This window comes from Dasypus novemcinctus, chromosome X, assembly GCF_030445035.2.
Source record: "Dasypus novemcinctus isolate mDasNov1 chromosome X, mDasNov1.1.hap2, whole genome shotgun sequence".
NCBI lineage: Eukaryota > Metazoa > Chordata > Mammalia > Cingulata > Dasypodidae > Dasypus > Dasypus novemcinctus.
The window spans coordinates 84,568,840-84,583,438 of record NC_080704.1 but is presented as its reverse complement, the minus strand read 5'-3'; positions in this window follow the sequence as shown (position 1 = coordinate 84,583,438).

Here is a 14,599-nt window from a genome sequence, read left to right as displayed (position 1 = left end):
GCTCTCAGTCTTAATGCCTGTAATTAGGAACATGATTCCTATTAAAATGAAACTTAGCCAAACTATAATTAATGCCTAAGAGTTATCTCCTGAAAACCTCTTTGTTACTCAAGTGTGGCCTCTCTCTAAACCAAATTCAAGAAATAAATGCATGACCTTCCCCCCAACCTGGTACATGTTGCCCTGGGACAGAAGGATTATTACCAAGTGCCAACCAACAATGCATGTGAAAATAGACATTGACCAAAAGGAAGAAGCATTAAATTAAAAAGGTTTTATGGCTAAGAGATTTCATAGTGAGTCAGAAGCAATTCTAGAGGTTATACTTATGCAGGTGTCAGACAGATTTCACTAACTCCCACAGTAAACAAAACCTCAAACTAAATTGCTCCCAAGGGTTCTGGGGACAACCAGACACTATAGGCAAAGCACACAGCCACATGAAAACAACATCCCTTCAGTGGGCCCTATTTGGGAATACATGATAATCTCTTTTTCAATACAACAGAGATAAACTAATTTACAAATTCCCAACTCATGATTCTTACACACATTTTATTTGAACCTATAACTATCAGTATGCCCATTAAATATATGTTCCAGAGACTATATATTTGGAGTGTTCATATGCCAGTTGAGCCCTGAATCCCAGCAGAGCTGTGGCCAAAACCTACATGACAGTTCTTCAGACTTGCCCAGGACAACTAACAAAATGATGATGGACAAGTCCTGTCCCCAAAATCAAGAAGCATCTACAGTTGCAAGAAAAACACTTCTTTCTATCTGCCCCATAATATCTAATCCTCCTCTTAATCCAAATCAGTCAGAGTGGATATCATCCCAAATTCCCCAAGGTTGAGGAATGAGCAAATTTAAAGGGAAGAAGGTAATCATGGACCAATGAAGATCTATCATTGTTGTAGGTATTAGCATGTGGTAACAGAGGAATGTGTAACACTGATATAAAGATAGTAGTTATCAGAGGTTCAGAGAATAGGAAGAGGAATGAATAGATAGAATACAGGGCATTTTAGGGAATTAAAATTGTTCTGTATGAAATTGCTATGATGGATACATGATATTATATATTTGTCAAAGCCTATAAAATTGTACAGCACAAAGTTTAAACCATAAACTAGACTTAGATTTTAACAATGCTAAAATGTGGTGCATCATTTGTAACAAATGTACCTCACTAATGTAAGATGTTAATAATAGGGAAAATGTGTATGCAGGAGTGTTATATGGGAATCCCCTATACTTTAAAAATATATTTTATTACAGAAGTTGTGAGCTTACAAAGCAATCATACACATGTGTAAAATTCCCATACAACAACCCTTCACCGATGCATCATACCATTATGGAACTTTTGTTACAGATTTTGAGACAATATCATCAGACTATTACTACTAACTTGTGGTCCATAGTGCACACTTGACATATTTTTACATACCCCTTTATTATGTAAACACATGGAGCTAAAACCTAGAGTATAGGCTATTAGGAGATTAGAGGAAGGTCTGTGAATGAGTACTGATTCTTAACATATGTAGAAGTTTTAAATAACTTGACTGTAAATGTTTGGAAATGGATAGAATTGATGGTAACACATTATAGTGAGTAGAAGCTGGTTTATAAATGTAATTGTTGGAGAAGTGCCAAGATGGCATCAGCTTAAGTATGCACTCAACATCTCTTTCACACACACACACAAAAGCTGAGTGGGAGCAAGATCCTGCCGGGGTGAGCTATTTTGGGAATCCACAGCACAGGAGGCTTCAGGGCATCCATCTGGAGAGAGCCAGACAAAGAGAGAAATTGCTCAAGGTAAAAACACAAGTTTTTTGACCCTGAGGCTGAAAACTGTGGGAAGGCTAAGCCCCACCCTTAAGACAAGGCCCCGAGGCCTGAATCCCATCAGCCACCCAGCAGGAGGGAGTGTTCTCTAAAGAGTGGGAGGGTTCTGGAGAAGGGTGGAGAGGGGTTGCCTGGACACCCTTTGAGCTCTGAGGAGCACATCAACTGGCTCAAGTGGCACCAGGAAGAAGGGAGAGACAAATCTGCTTGTACAACCTGGTTTAGCTAACCACCCTGGGATAATGAAACTCTGCCTGGTATAGGGCAGTCAGGCAATTGATTAGTACCATGCTGAAAACTATCTAAATTTCAACTCCCCTAAGGGAGGGGACAGTAAAAAGTGATTAAAAAGCTTCCAAGAGAACATTTAGGATCCCTTGGGAAGAGGGGATGGTCTGGAAGAGGGTTGAAAGTCATTTTCCTCCAGTGAATTCAGTCATCAGGAAAGTGTACTGTATTTTGTCAAATGCTTTTTTCTGCATCTGTAGATATGACCATGTGATTTTTTTCTTTCTATCTGTTTATGTGGTGTATTACATTGATTGATATTTTTATGTTGAACCATACTTGCGCACCATGGATGAAACCCACTTGGTCATGTTGTATAATTCATTTGATGTGTTGTTGAATACAATTAGGAAGTATTTTGTTGAGGGTTTTAGCATCTAGATCTATTAAAGAGATTGGTCTGTAATTTTCCTTTCTTGTGTTTGTTTGGCTTTGGTATTAGGGTAATGTTGGCATCATAGAATGAGTTAGGCAATGTTCCTTCTACTTCTATTTTTTGGAAGAGTTTAATCAAGATTGGTCTTAGTTCTCTTCAGAATGTTTGCTAGAATTCACCTGTGAAGCCATCTGGCCTGAGGCTCTTAGGTGGGAGGTTTGTAATGACGGTTTCTATCTCTTTACTTGTAACTGGTTTGTTGAGATCATCAATTTTTGTCAATGTAGGCTGCTTATGTGTTTCTAGGAATTTGTCCATTTCCTCTAAATTGTCCTTCTTGTTGGAATATAATTTTTCAAAGTATCCTCTAAAGTCTTTATTTTTGTTTTGTCAGTGGTGATATTCCCTTCCCCATTTCTTATTTTGTGTATTTGCATCTTCTCTCTTTTTTTTCATTGTTAGTCTAGCTAAGAGTCTGTCAATTTTACTGATCTTTTCAAAGAACCAGTTCTTTGTTTTGTTTATTTTTCCTAGTGATTTCTTATTTTCTATTCCATTTAATTCTGTTCTGATCTTTGTTATTTCTTTATTTCTTCTTCCTTTGGGGTTAGTTTGTTGTTGTTTTTTTTTACTAATTATTAATTATTCCAATTGTGCAGTTAGGTCTTCGATTTTTGCTCTTTCTTCTTTTTTATGTATGAATTTATGGCTATAAATTTCCCTCTCAGTACAGCTTTTGCAATATTCCATAAATTTTGATATGTTGTGTTGTCATGTTCATTAGTTTGAAGGTAGTTACTGATTTCTTCTGAGATTTCCTCCTTGACCCACTGTTTCTCTAAGAGTGTATTGCTTAACTTCCATATCTTGGTGCCTTATCTGGGTCTGTGGCCCTTACAAATTTCTAGCTTCATTCCACTGTAGTCATAAAAAATTATTTTGTGTGATTTTAATCTTTCTGAATTCATTGAGACTTTCACTGTGCCCTAGCATGTGGTCTATCTTGGAGAATGATCCATGTGTGCTTGAGAAGAATGTATATCCTACTATATTTGGGTATAGTGTTCTGTATATGTCTATTAGGTCCAGCTCCTCTAATATATTATTCAAAGTCTTTGTTTCTTTATTGATTCTCTGTTCTAATGGTGATAATTGTTTATTAAATTCCCCCACTATAATTGTAGAGGCATCTCTTCCTCCACTTAGTTTTTCAAGCGTTTGCCTCTCATATTTTGAGGCATCCTGATTAAATGCATAAATGTTTGCAATTGTTCTTTCTTCTTGGAAGTTTACCCCTTTTACTAATTGGTAGTGTCCATCTTTGTCTTTCAAAATAGTTTTGCATTTAACATTTTTGTCTTATATTAGTATAGCTTCTCCTGCTCTTTTTGTTTATTGTTTCTTGTAGCATTCTTTACCATCTGTTCACATGCAACCTGGGTTTAAGGTGGGTTTCCTATAGACAGCATTTAGATGGGTCATATTTCTTTATCCATTCTGCCAATCTGTGTCTCTTGACAGGTGAGTTTAAGGCATTCATATTCAGTGTTATTAGTCTCAAGGAATTACTTACATTAGTCATATTTTTTTTGGATCTGTGTATGCCAAATGTTGTTTTTATTTCTCTTTTTGTCTGTTTGGTTGTTACACTCTCCTCCAACTCTGTCTCTCCTGTTTCTTTTCTTCCTTCTGAAGAACTCCCTTTAGTATTTCTTGAAGGGCTGGTTTCTTTTCTTTTTTTTAAAGATTTATTCATTCATTTATTCATTCATTCATTCATTCATTTATTTATTTATTTATTTATTTATTTATTTATTTATTTATTTATTTATTTATTTCTCTCCCCTTCCCCCTACTCCCTGGTTGGCTGTTCTCTGTGTCTATTTGCTGCATCTTCTTTTGTCCACTTCTGTTGTTGTAAGTGGCTCGGGAATATATGTTTCTTTTTGTTGTGTCATCTTGTGTCAGCTCTCTGTGTGTACGGCACCATTCCTGGGCAGGCTGTGTTTTCTTTCTCTCTGGGAAGCTCTCCTTATAGGGTGCACTCCTTGTGTGGGGGGCTCCCCTATGCGGGGGACACCCCTGCGTGGCATGGCACTCCGTGTATGCATCAGCACTGCACGTGGGCCAGCTTCACACAGGTCAAGGAGGCCTGGGGTTTGAACTGCAGACCTCCCATGTGGTAGATGGACGCCCTAACCACTGGGCCAAGTCTGCCACCGGGCTGGTTTCTTATTGGCATACTGTGTTAGTTTCTGTTTATCTGTGAATATTTTGAACTCTCTATCATTTTTGAATGCCAGCTTTGCTGGATACAGTATTCTTGGCTGGAATTTTTCTCTTTTACTACCTTGACTATGTCTTATCACAGCCTTCTTGCCTCCATGATTTAAGATAAGAACTCAGCACTTAACCTTATGGAGCTTCCCTGCTATGTGATGGTTCTCTTTTCTCTTGCTGCCTTCAGTATTTTCTCTTTGTCTTGAGCATTGGATAATTAGACAAGTATATGTCTTGGGGTAGGTCTGTTGAGTTTATACTGTTTGGGGTGTGCTGCACTTTCTGGTCATGTACATCTATTTCCTTCAATAGGTTTGGGAAGTTTTCAGTCATTATTTCCTCCAACATCCCTTCTGTCCCTTTTCCCTTCTCTTCTCCTTCTGGGATGCCTAAATCAAGTATGTTTGTGCACATTGCATTGTCATTCAAATCCTTAATCTCCTGCTGGATTTTTTCTATCTTTTTATCTATCAATTCTACAATCTGTTTGATTTCAGATGTACTATCTTCCACATCACTAATTCTTTCCTATGCTTCTTCTAGACTGCTGTTATTTACTGAGAGTGTATTTTTGATTTCTTGAATGGTGCCATTTATCACTATCATTTTTGTAATCTTTTTGCATAGGATTACAATTTCCTCAATATTCTCTTCAAGTATTTTCTAAATATCATTAATCTCTTTCTTCACTTCATTAATTTGGTCTGTGATATTTGATTGGAGAGCTCTGATTAGTTGTTCAGTGTTTTGCTCCTCTTCCTCATTTTAGTTTGTTCATTGGACTGGGCCATACCTTTCTAACTAATGGTTTGGTTTGTACTCTTTTGTTGCTGTTTGGGAATCCTGTTATCTTGGTGAGTTCACGTAGTTGATTAGCTTCTTCCTCTAGTCTCAGGTTTTTTAGGAGCTGTTTTTGTGTGAATGTTAATTTTTCTTTTGAAATTTTGTTCTTCTTATTCTATTACCTTGTTTTTGTCTAAGTTCCCTTGAAGGAAAATATTAGGGCCAGGGAAAGCAAAAGAGGTATGAAAAGGAAAAGTATAATAGTAATAGTGGTAGTAAATGTTAGTCAAAGAACTGTATAAGACCTAGGAGTATAAATATCAAACTCATCTAAGCAGTGTATAGTTATAAGAATAAGAAAGTGGAGTACCCACAGTGAAATGGGAAACTTAATATGGAGAAGAATATAGTATGAATTAAAAGGCGAGTGTGATCAGTAGAGAGGGAAAGAGAAAAGAAATGACAATAAGATAATGAATTAATGAAAGAGAAAACGGAATAGAAGAGTTAGAAATAAAAATCTAGAAAAATTTGGGGCTAAGCAAAGAGAGGAAATGTAAGAGCAATATCAGAATGTGAAATGTAGGTGTAGGAAAGAAAAGAGATAACATTGGTAGCCAAAATCACGACACACAGAAAAGAGGAGGTTGAGGATAAGGAAGCACAGAGAACAATAAACAAGCTGGCATCACCTAATTGAAAAAAGGAAAAAAGAAAGAAAGAAAAGGGTGGGGGGATAAAGAGGAAGGAAAGACAAGGTAATAAGTGGAAAAAAAAGCACAAGCCCTCAAGCAAGGATTCAACCAAACAATAAAAACCCAGACTTCCCTCTTAAACTCTTATTTAGGGAAAGTAAGAGACACAAGAGAAGCTAATACAAGGAAATTATCTATGTTTCCCTGTCTGAATGTATCAGCTAATATTCTAGTTGGTCATTACTCTAAGAGGAGTTGTAAACTGAGCCAAAGGTCTTGTATATTCAAGGCTGAAACTCCTCCACTGAGACAAACCCTCTTTCAGGGTCAACCTACTCCTCAAAAAATGTCCCCTTCCAGTGGCAGCTAGACTCCTTGCAATAGAATAAACTGATTAGGAATCTGCCTTTCCCCCTTTCTCCGTTTCTCACCTCCCTCTCTCCAAGGGCAGCAGGAAGCCCTTGTGTGACCTCCCCTCCAAAATTCAAATGGGACCCTGGTTAACCAAATCACCAAAGAAAATAATGACTCTGAGTCTCTTTGAGAGAAAACACCCACACCTTGCTGGGAACCCTAAATATGCTCTTGGAAGCCTACCAAGCACTTGCTACTGTCCCCCTCCCTTAGATGTGTTGCACAGGATTAGTTAATAGTTTGGCTCCTCCTTCTCCTAGAATTAATCCACAGAAGTTATATGAAATGGGCTGCCTCCACAGATTCACCTTTCCCCTCTTCCTGCTTTTTCCTCAAAACATCTGGTATGCTCCTCAAAGCTCATAAAAGGGAGGTTCAGACAATTGAACCTGCACTCATAGAACTCCTCTCTACCTTTCATCAGAACCCTCCCACTCTCAGAGTTTTTCGGTTCTAGCTGGGTGACTAGCAGGGTTAGGGGAAAGCCAAGGCTTCTTACCCAGGGGGATGAGCTGAAACCCACAGTTTTCCCTGAGCTATCACTCTTCTTGTTGTGCTCTCATTGGATCAATGTCCAGCCCCCTCCTGCTTTGTGGGTTCCCAAAACAGTTCACTCAGACAGGATTTTGTCCCCATTCAGTTGTTTTTCCGTAGGAGTAATGATATGGGTGCTCTTACTCTGATGCCATCTTGCCCCACCTCAGCAGCTCATATTGATGAAAGTCTAATGTTTTTTTAACTAATTTATTGAAATATTTAACTCACACACAAACATACATAAACAATAAGTGTATAGTAATAGTTGTGAACTTGAAAAACAAACATATTTAACACCATACAGGTCTCATAACTCACCCTACCTCAAACACCTTACATTGTTGTTAAACCTTTTTAACTAATGATTAAAGAGCATTGTCAAAATATTACTACTAACCAAACTATTTTCCCCCAACCCTTCCCATTATTACTATCTTTATATCATTTATATGTAAATATACATAAAAATTAAGTGTATAGTAAAAGTTGTAAACTTACAAAGCATACACACATAACATCATACAGGAGTCCCATACATCAACTCTCCACCAACACCTTGCATTGTCTTGAGATGTTTGTTACAAATTATGAAAGAATATTGTCAAAATCTTACTACTAATCATAGTCTTTATCTTACATTTGGTGTGTTTTCCCCAACGCACCCTATTATTTTCTCTATTTTTAAAAAATGTTTCATTCAAAAAATATAAGAGGTCCCCATATACCTCCCACCCCCCTCACCCCACTCCTCCCACATCAGCAACCTCTTTCATCATTGTGGTGCATTCATTGCATTTGGTGAATACATTTTGGAGCACTGCTGCACTACATGGATAATGGTTTACTTTGTAGTTTATACTCTCCCCAAGTCCACCCAGTGGGCCATGGCAGGACATACAATGTCCAGCATCTGTCCCTGCAGTACCACCCAGGACAACTCCAAGTCCTGAAAATGCCCCCACATCATATCTCTTCTTGTCTCTCCTAACATCAGCAGCTACTGTGGCCACTTTCTCCACAGCAATGCTACAATTTCCTCCATTACTAGTCACAACAGTTCCATTTATTAAATATATTTTTATGACAGAAATTGTAAACTTATAAAACAATCATGCACATGTGTAGAATTCCCAAACAACACCCCTCTATCAACACACCACACTGTGGTGGAACATTTGTTACAGAGAAGATAATATCATTTGGTTTTTACCATGTCCATAGTATACATTGGGCTCACATTTTCCATACTGCCACATTATCAACACAGTATATCTTTGGCTTAGATGCAAGAATATTATATTATTACTGCTAACCACAGTCAGTAAGTCATTCCAGTTAATATTTTCCATGCATTCCCAACATCCTGCAGTAGCGACATACATTAGCTCTAGCTCACAAAGGACACTCTTGCTTTTGTACCAACAACCACAATTCTGATCTACCTCTTGGTTTACTGTGCTATTCAGTTCCTAGATTATTCTCTAGCATTCTGTCATTTGGCATTTACATACCTAGACTACCATTTTCAGCCACATTTCCATTTATAAACTAGCTATTCCTTACTATTTGTTACCATCCATTCTTTGCATTTCCACACTTTTACATTAAAGCTAATTAAAACTTCTACATACATTAAACATCATTAGTCCATCTCAGTTCTTCTCTTATCTCCATTAATAATCCATCACCTATAACCAGGGTTTGAAGATATTTTTCTACAGTTTCTCCTAGAAGTTTTATGGTTCTTGTTTTTATTTTTAGGTTTTTGATCCAATTTGACTTAATTTTTGGATAAGGTGTGAGATAGACGTCCTCTTTCCATCTTTTAGCTATCAATATCCATTCTTTCATCACCATTTTTCTGAATGGACTGTTCTGCCTAAGCTGTGTGGGTTTGACAGGCTAGTCAAAAATCACTTGACCATACATGTGAGGGTCTGTTTCTGAGCCATTAATTTGGTTTGATTGGTCTATGCGTCTGTCTTTATGCTAGTACCATGCTGCTTTTACCACTATAGCTTGGTAGTATTATGTAAACACTGGAGATGAGGGTTCACTTTTCCTTTTATGATGTTTTTGGCTATTCATGACCCCTTACCCTTCCAAAAATATTTGATAATTGTGTTTTCAATTTTTAGAAAAAATGCTCATGGAATTTTTATTAGGGTTACATTGAATCTGTATATCAATTTGAATAGCATTGACATCTTAATGATATTTAGTCTTCCAATCCATGAGCATGGAATGTTCTTCCAGTTATTTAGGACTTTTTTGATTTCTCTTAACTTTGGGTTGCAGTTTTATGAATATGAGTGCTTTACATCGTTGGTTAAGTTTATTCTTATTTCAGTTTTATCTGTCATATTTTATTTTCACTACTCTTTTGACACTTTTACTCACATTTATTGATATAATCTTCATTTCTAGACTCCTTTCCAGGCCTCTCTCTCCTCTCTTTTCTTTTCAGGCTCTAGCATACTCTTAGTATTTCCCAAAAATCTGGTTTCTTTCTTAGAAATTCTCTCAGTTTCTGTTTATCTGTAAATACACTAATCTTTCCCTCATTTTTGAAATATAGTCTTGCTGGATATAAAATTCTTGGTTGGAAGTTTTTCTCTCATACTATCTTAAATATATCAGACCACTGTCTTCTTTTCTCCATGGTTTCTGGTGAGAAAACAGCACTTAATCTTATTGGGTATCCCTTGTAAGTTATGCATTGCTTTTCTCTTGATGTTCTCAGAATCCTCTCTTTGTCTTTGGCATTTGACATTCTGATTAGTATGTGTCTCAGAGTTGTTCTGTTCAGATTTTTTGAGATGGGAGATGTTGTGCTTCTTCAGCATGGATATCTATGTCCTTCAATAGAGTTGGGGAATTTTCTACCATTGTTTCTTTAAATATTCCTTCTGCCCTTTTTCCCTTCTCTTCTCCTTCTGAGTCACCCATGACACATATGTTTGCACATCTCTTGCTGTCGTTTAGTTCCCTGAGGCTGTGTTCAATTTTTTCCATTCTTTTCTTCATCTGTTCTTTTGTATGTTCACTTTCAGAGGCCATTTCTTCAACCTCATCAATCCTTTCTTCTGCCTCCTCAAATCTGCTATTATATCAATGTTTTTTAATTTCATTTACTGCACCTTTCATTCCCAGAAGATCTGCTATTTTTCTATGCATGCTTTCAAATTCTTCTTTGTGCTCATCCAGTGTCTTCTTAATATCCTTAATTTCTTTAGCCACCTTATTGAATTTATTAAAGAGATTTGTTTGAACATCTATGATTAGTTGTCTCAACTCCTTTATGTCTTGTTCCTTTAATTGGGCCATAGCTTCTTGTTCCTTGATGTGGATTGTAATTTTTGGTTGGTTTCTTGGCATCTGGCTTAGTAGAGTATTTATTCTGAGTGCAGTTTTCCTCTTTTGTTTAGGGCTTCCTGCCCTTTCTCCCTTGCTGGTTGTGCAGTAGGAGCCAAGATATAATTGGTGCTCTAAACTTTGTAGGCTCAAGCTGCCCTCATTGCCCCAGGGACCAATGATGCTTCTCCCAACTTTCTCCTTTCTCAGAGGTAGGGACAGTCACAGTTGTGTGGAATAATCCAAGTCATGAAGGCCTAGACCCTGGTTGCCCAGAGAGACTGATGAAGCTTCACTCCCCTTTCTTCCCTGCCTGGGACAGGGATGGAACTGCAGGTGTGGGTAACAATCTATGCAGTGTGGGTCCAAGAAGACCACAGTTACTCCAGTCGACTTCAGATTATTCAGTTTTTGGCAGCCAAAGGTACCCAATGTTACCTGGTTAGGCTGGTTCTGAGCTACTCAGCCTTCTCCCTGCCAGAGGTGGGACTGAAGCCTAGTCTAGCATTGCAGGGTGATCTGAGTGAAAGAAACCAGTTCTACCATCACTGTGATATTTGGTCAGTCAGGCTTCCCCTCAGGCTGGGGGCAGAGTAAAAATGGAAGCCACTGGCCTCTTTTCTTTCCAACTTGGACGGATTCACACCCCAGATCTTCCTTGGGTTTTTCCTTAGCCATCTGAGTCTACCAATCAGTAGCTGAAATTGGCAGTCAACCATCTCCTCTCCTCTTTTTGGGAAATGGAGCTTCCAATTCCAATCACAGAACAGCTCCTGGGGCAGCTTGTGCCACCAGAGTAGAAGAATCACTGACCTCCTTGACTTGGCCAGCAATTTCCTGGAGAGTCTGGCTCAGGTCCTCACAGCTTTCTCCCTGCTGGAGGTGGCACTGAGACCTAGGCTGGAGCTGTAATCTGATCTGAATGGAAAGAAGCTGGTCCCCACCAGCACTGTGATTCTCAATCTACCCCACTTCCCCTTGTGCCAGGTACAGAGTTGATGGTGGCTACCGGCCTCTTTCTACTTGGACATACTCGAACTTCAGCTGTTCTCAGGATTATACTTTAACCCGCTGAATTTACTCATCATAGCTGAAGTTGATGCCCAACTGTTTCTTCCTCATCCATTTTTGGGAAGTGGAGCTTTCACTTCCAGCCACAAAACAGCTCTCAAGGTGGCTTGTGCCCCCAGTGGAGGATGAGCACTGGCCTCTCTGGCTTGGAGCACTGTACTTACGAGTCTTCTCTGCAAATGGGCAATCTCCTTCGATTACTTCAAGGATGTTACAGGATGCTCTTAAGATCTCCTGAAGCCCCCAAACAGGTGCTTCAGCTAGTTCAGATAGCTCTGGGTGTTTACTAACTACCCCGGAGCAGAGCAGACTCTAGGAACTTCTTACTCTGCCGCCATCTTGCTGATTGTCCCTCTAATGTATTTTTGATCTCACCTATCTTGTCTTTCATTTCCATGAGCTCTGTCACTTTCTCTTCAGGTTTTCAAATTCTTCTTTGTGCTCTCTCAATTTCTTCTTGAGGTCTTTTATCTATTAAGCCATATTGTCTTTCAACTCATTAATTTGATTTTGGAAATATGTGTGCCTCTTGATTAGTTGTCTCAAATCCTGTGTCTCTTCTGGGGCTTTGATATATTCTTTTTCTTGGAACATTTCTTCCATTTTCTTGTATGGCTTGTAATTTTTTGCTGATGTCTAGGCATCTGATCAGGATGGTGAGATTACTCAGATGCTCAATTTCTCTGTCTTTCATAGGTATGTGGTGGGAGGCTGTGTGTTCCTGTTGTTCTTTGATTATTGGTTCAACCTGTTGTGGTTCTTTAGGATTTTCTGTGTTAGTTGCTCAATTCTGGGCTGTGGATCCAGTAATGTATTGCTGAACCACTTCCTAGGGCCTGGAGGAGGGAGGCTGTAAAGTCTGGATAAAGGCTGTCTTATTTACTTTTAATGTTCTCATGTGCACTTCCTTTGCCTGCTAGCATGTGGCACACTTTAGCAGCCCTCTCAGTTCAATGCCTGGTTGGAGGATATTTGCTGCAATACTGACCAGATCAGCTTGATAACAGCTTCTGCCTGGGAGCTAAGAGCCTTTTGAATTCAAACTTTTGCAGAGGCAGTTCTCCAACCTTTCTCCAGGTAGGAAATAATTCTACCCCTCTCTTCATTCTCAACAACCAGTCCTTGTCAGTCGAGAGGGAGATTGAGAGGGTCAGATCTGTTTAGTCACCTGCTGGATTTTAAGGTAAACAATGGTGCACTCCCCTGGCTCTGGAAGTGTTTGTGGTACCCAGCAGAACAATGTTCTAGGTCAACTGTTGAGTCAGTCTTAGGCTGTGCCCCTCTTTCTCCCCTTTCCTGAGAAGGTTGATTCCTGGCTCCATCTTTGCCTGTAGTTGCCAGCCTTGAGGCCCAAGAATTCAAAAGTGTCTATATGGATGGGTGAGGATGCCAGCAATTGCAGCTGCAGTTTTTAACTCACAGTTTTGACACTGAAAGTCTTTTCCTTTGCCTCTCTCTTTTCTGGGCAGTGTCCAGGCTTCCCTGGTTGTCTTAAACCCTAGAAGATTTTTTTCAGGCCATTTCTGCCAGTTCTCTAGTTATCTTTCTAGGAGAGAATAGGGTCTCATGTCTTTCTAGTCTACCATCTTCCCAGAAGTCCTCTTGACTACATTTTTGAAATATAACTTTTTGAATATAAAGTTCTTGTTTGATGTTTCCATTTTTTCCTTCAACAGTTTAAATATGTTATTGCACTGACTTCCAGCCTCCTTTATTTTCTTTTGATGAGACATCAACCCTTAATTGTATTGTTCCCTGTACATGAGTCACTTTCTTCTTCCTGGTTTCAAAATTTTTCTCTTTGGCTTTCAACAATTTGACTACAATATGTCTAGGTGGGAATCTCTTCATTTAACATATTTGCAATATTTTGAACTTCTTGAATGTGCATGTTAAAATCTTTCAAACAAATGGGGGTTTTTAGACCATTGTTCAGATATTTTTTCTACTCTTTTCTCTCTTTCTTCTCATTCAACAATTCCTATTATTTGTATGCTGGTTTAATTGTTGATATTCCAGAGGTCTCTATGTCTCTTTTCATTTTTCTTCTATCATTTTTTCCTTTTTGTTCTTCTGCCTGGAAATTTTCTATTTACCCATCTTTAATTTAAGTGATTCTTTTTTTAAAAAATATTTATTTATTTATTTAATTCCCCCCCCTCCCCCGGTTGTCTGTTCTCTGTGTCTATTTGCTGGTCTTGTTTCTTTGTCCACTTCTGTTGTCATCAGTGGCATGGGAAGTGTGGGCAGCACCATTCCTAGGCAGGCTGCACTTTCTTTCAGGCTGGGTGGCTCTCCTTATGGGTGTACTCCTTGTGCATAGAGCTCCCCTATGCAGGGGACACCCCTGCGTGGCAGGGCACTCCTTGTGCACATCAGCACTGTGCATGGGCCAGCTCCACACATGTCAAGGAGGCCTGGGGTTTGAACCGCAGACCTCCCATGTGGTAGACGGATGCCCTAACCACTGGTCCAAGTCCATTTTCCCAATTTAAGTGATTCTTGAGCTATCTTGAATCTGATCTTAACTCCTTCAGTGAATGATTCATTTCAGGTATTGTACTCCCCAACTCTAGGTTTACATTTCATTCTTTTTAATTTTTAATTTTTTTAAACTTTTTTTATCCCCATCTTGTGAATCTTATTTTTTAATTCATTGTTTTCATACTTTCCTTTAAATAATTAAATGTGATTTACTTTAGTTATTTGAATATATTTATAATAGCTGCTTAGATGTTTTTCCCTATTAAATCCAAAATCTGGAGACACTCTGTGTCTATTTCCATTGACTGCTTCCCTCCCCCCACCCCCCACTGAGTTTGTTGCACATTCCCATGTTTCTTTGTTTTTGAAAACTGGACACTTTATATAATATACTGTAGCAAATCCAGGTTCTGAATATTACCCCCTTTAAATTTATGTTGCTGTCTTTTTGTTTGTT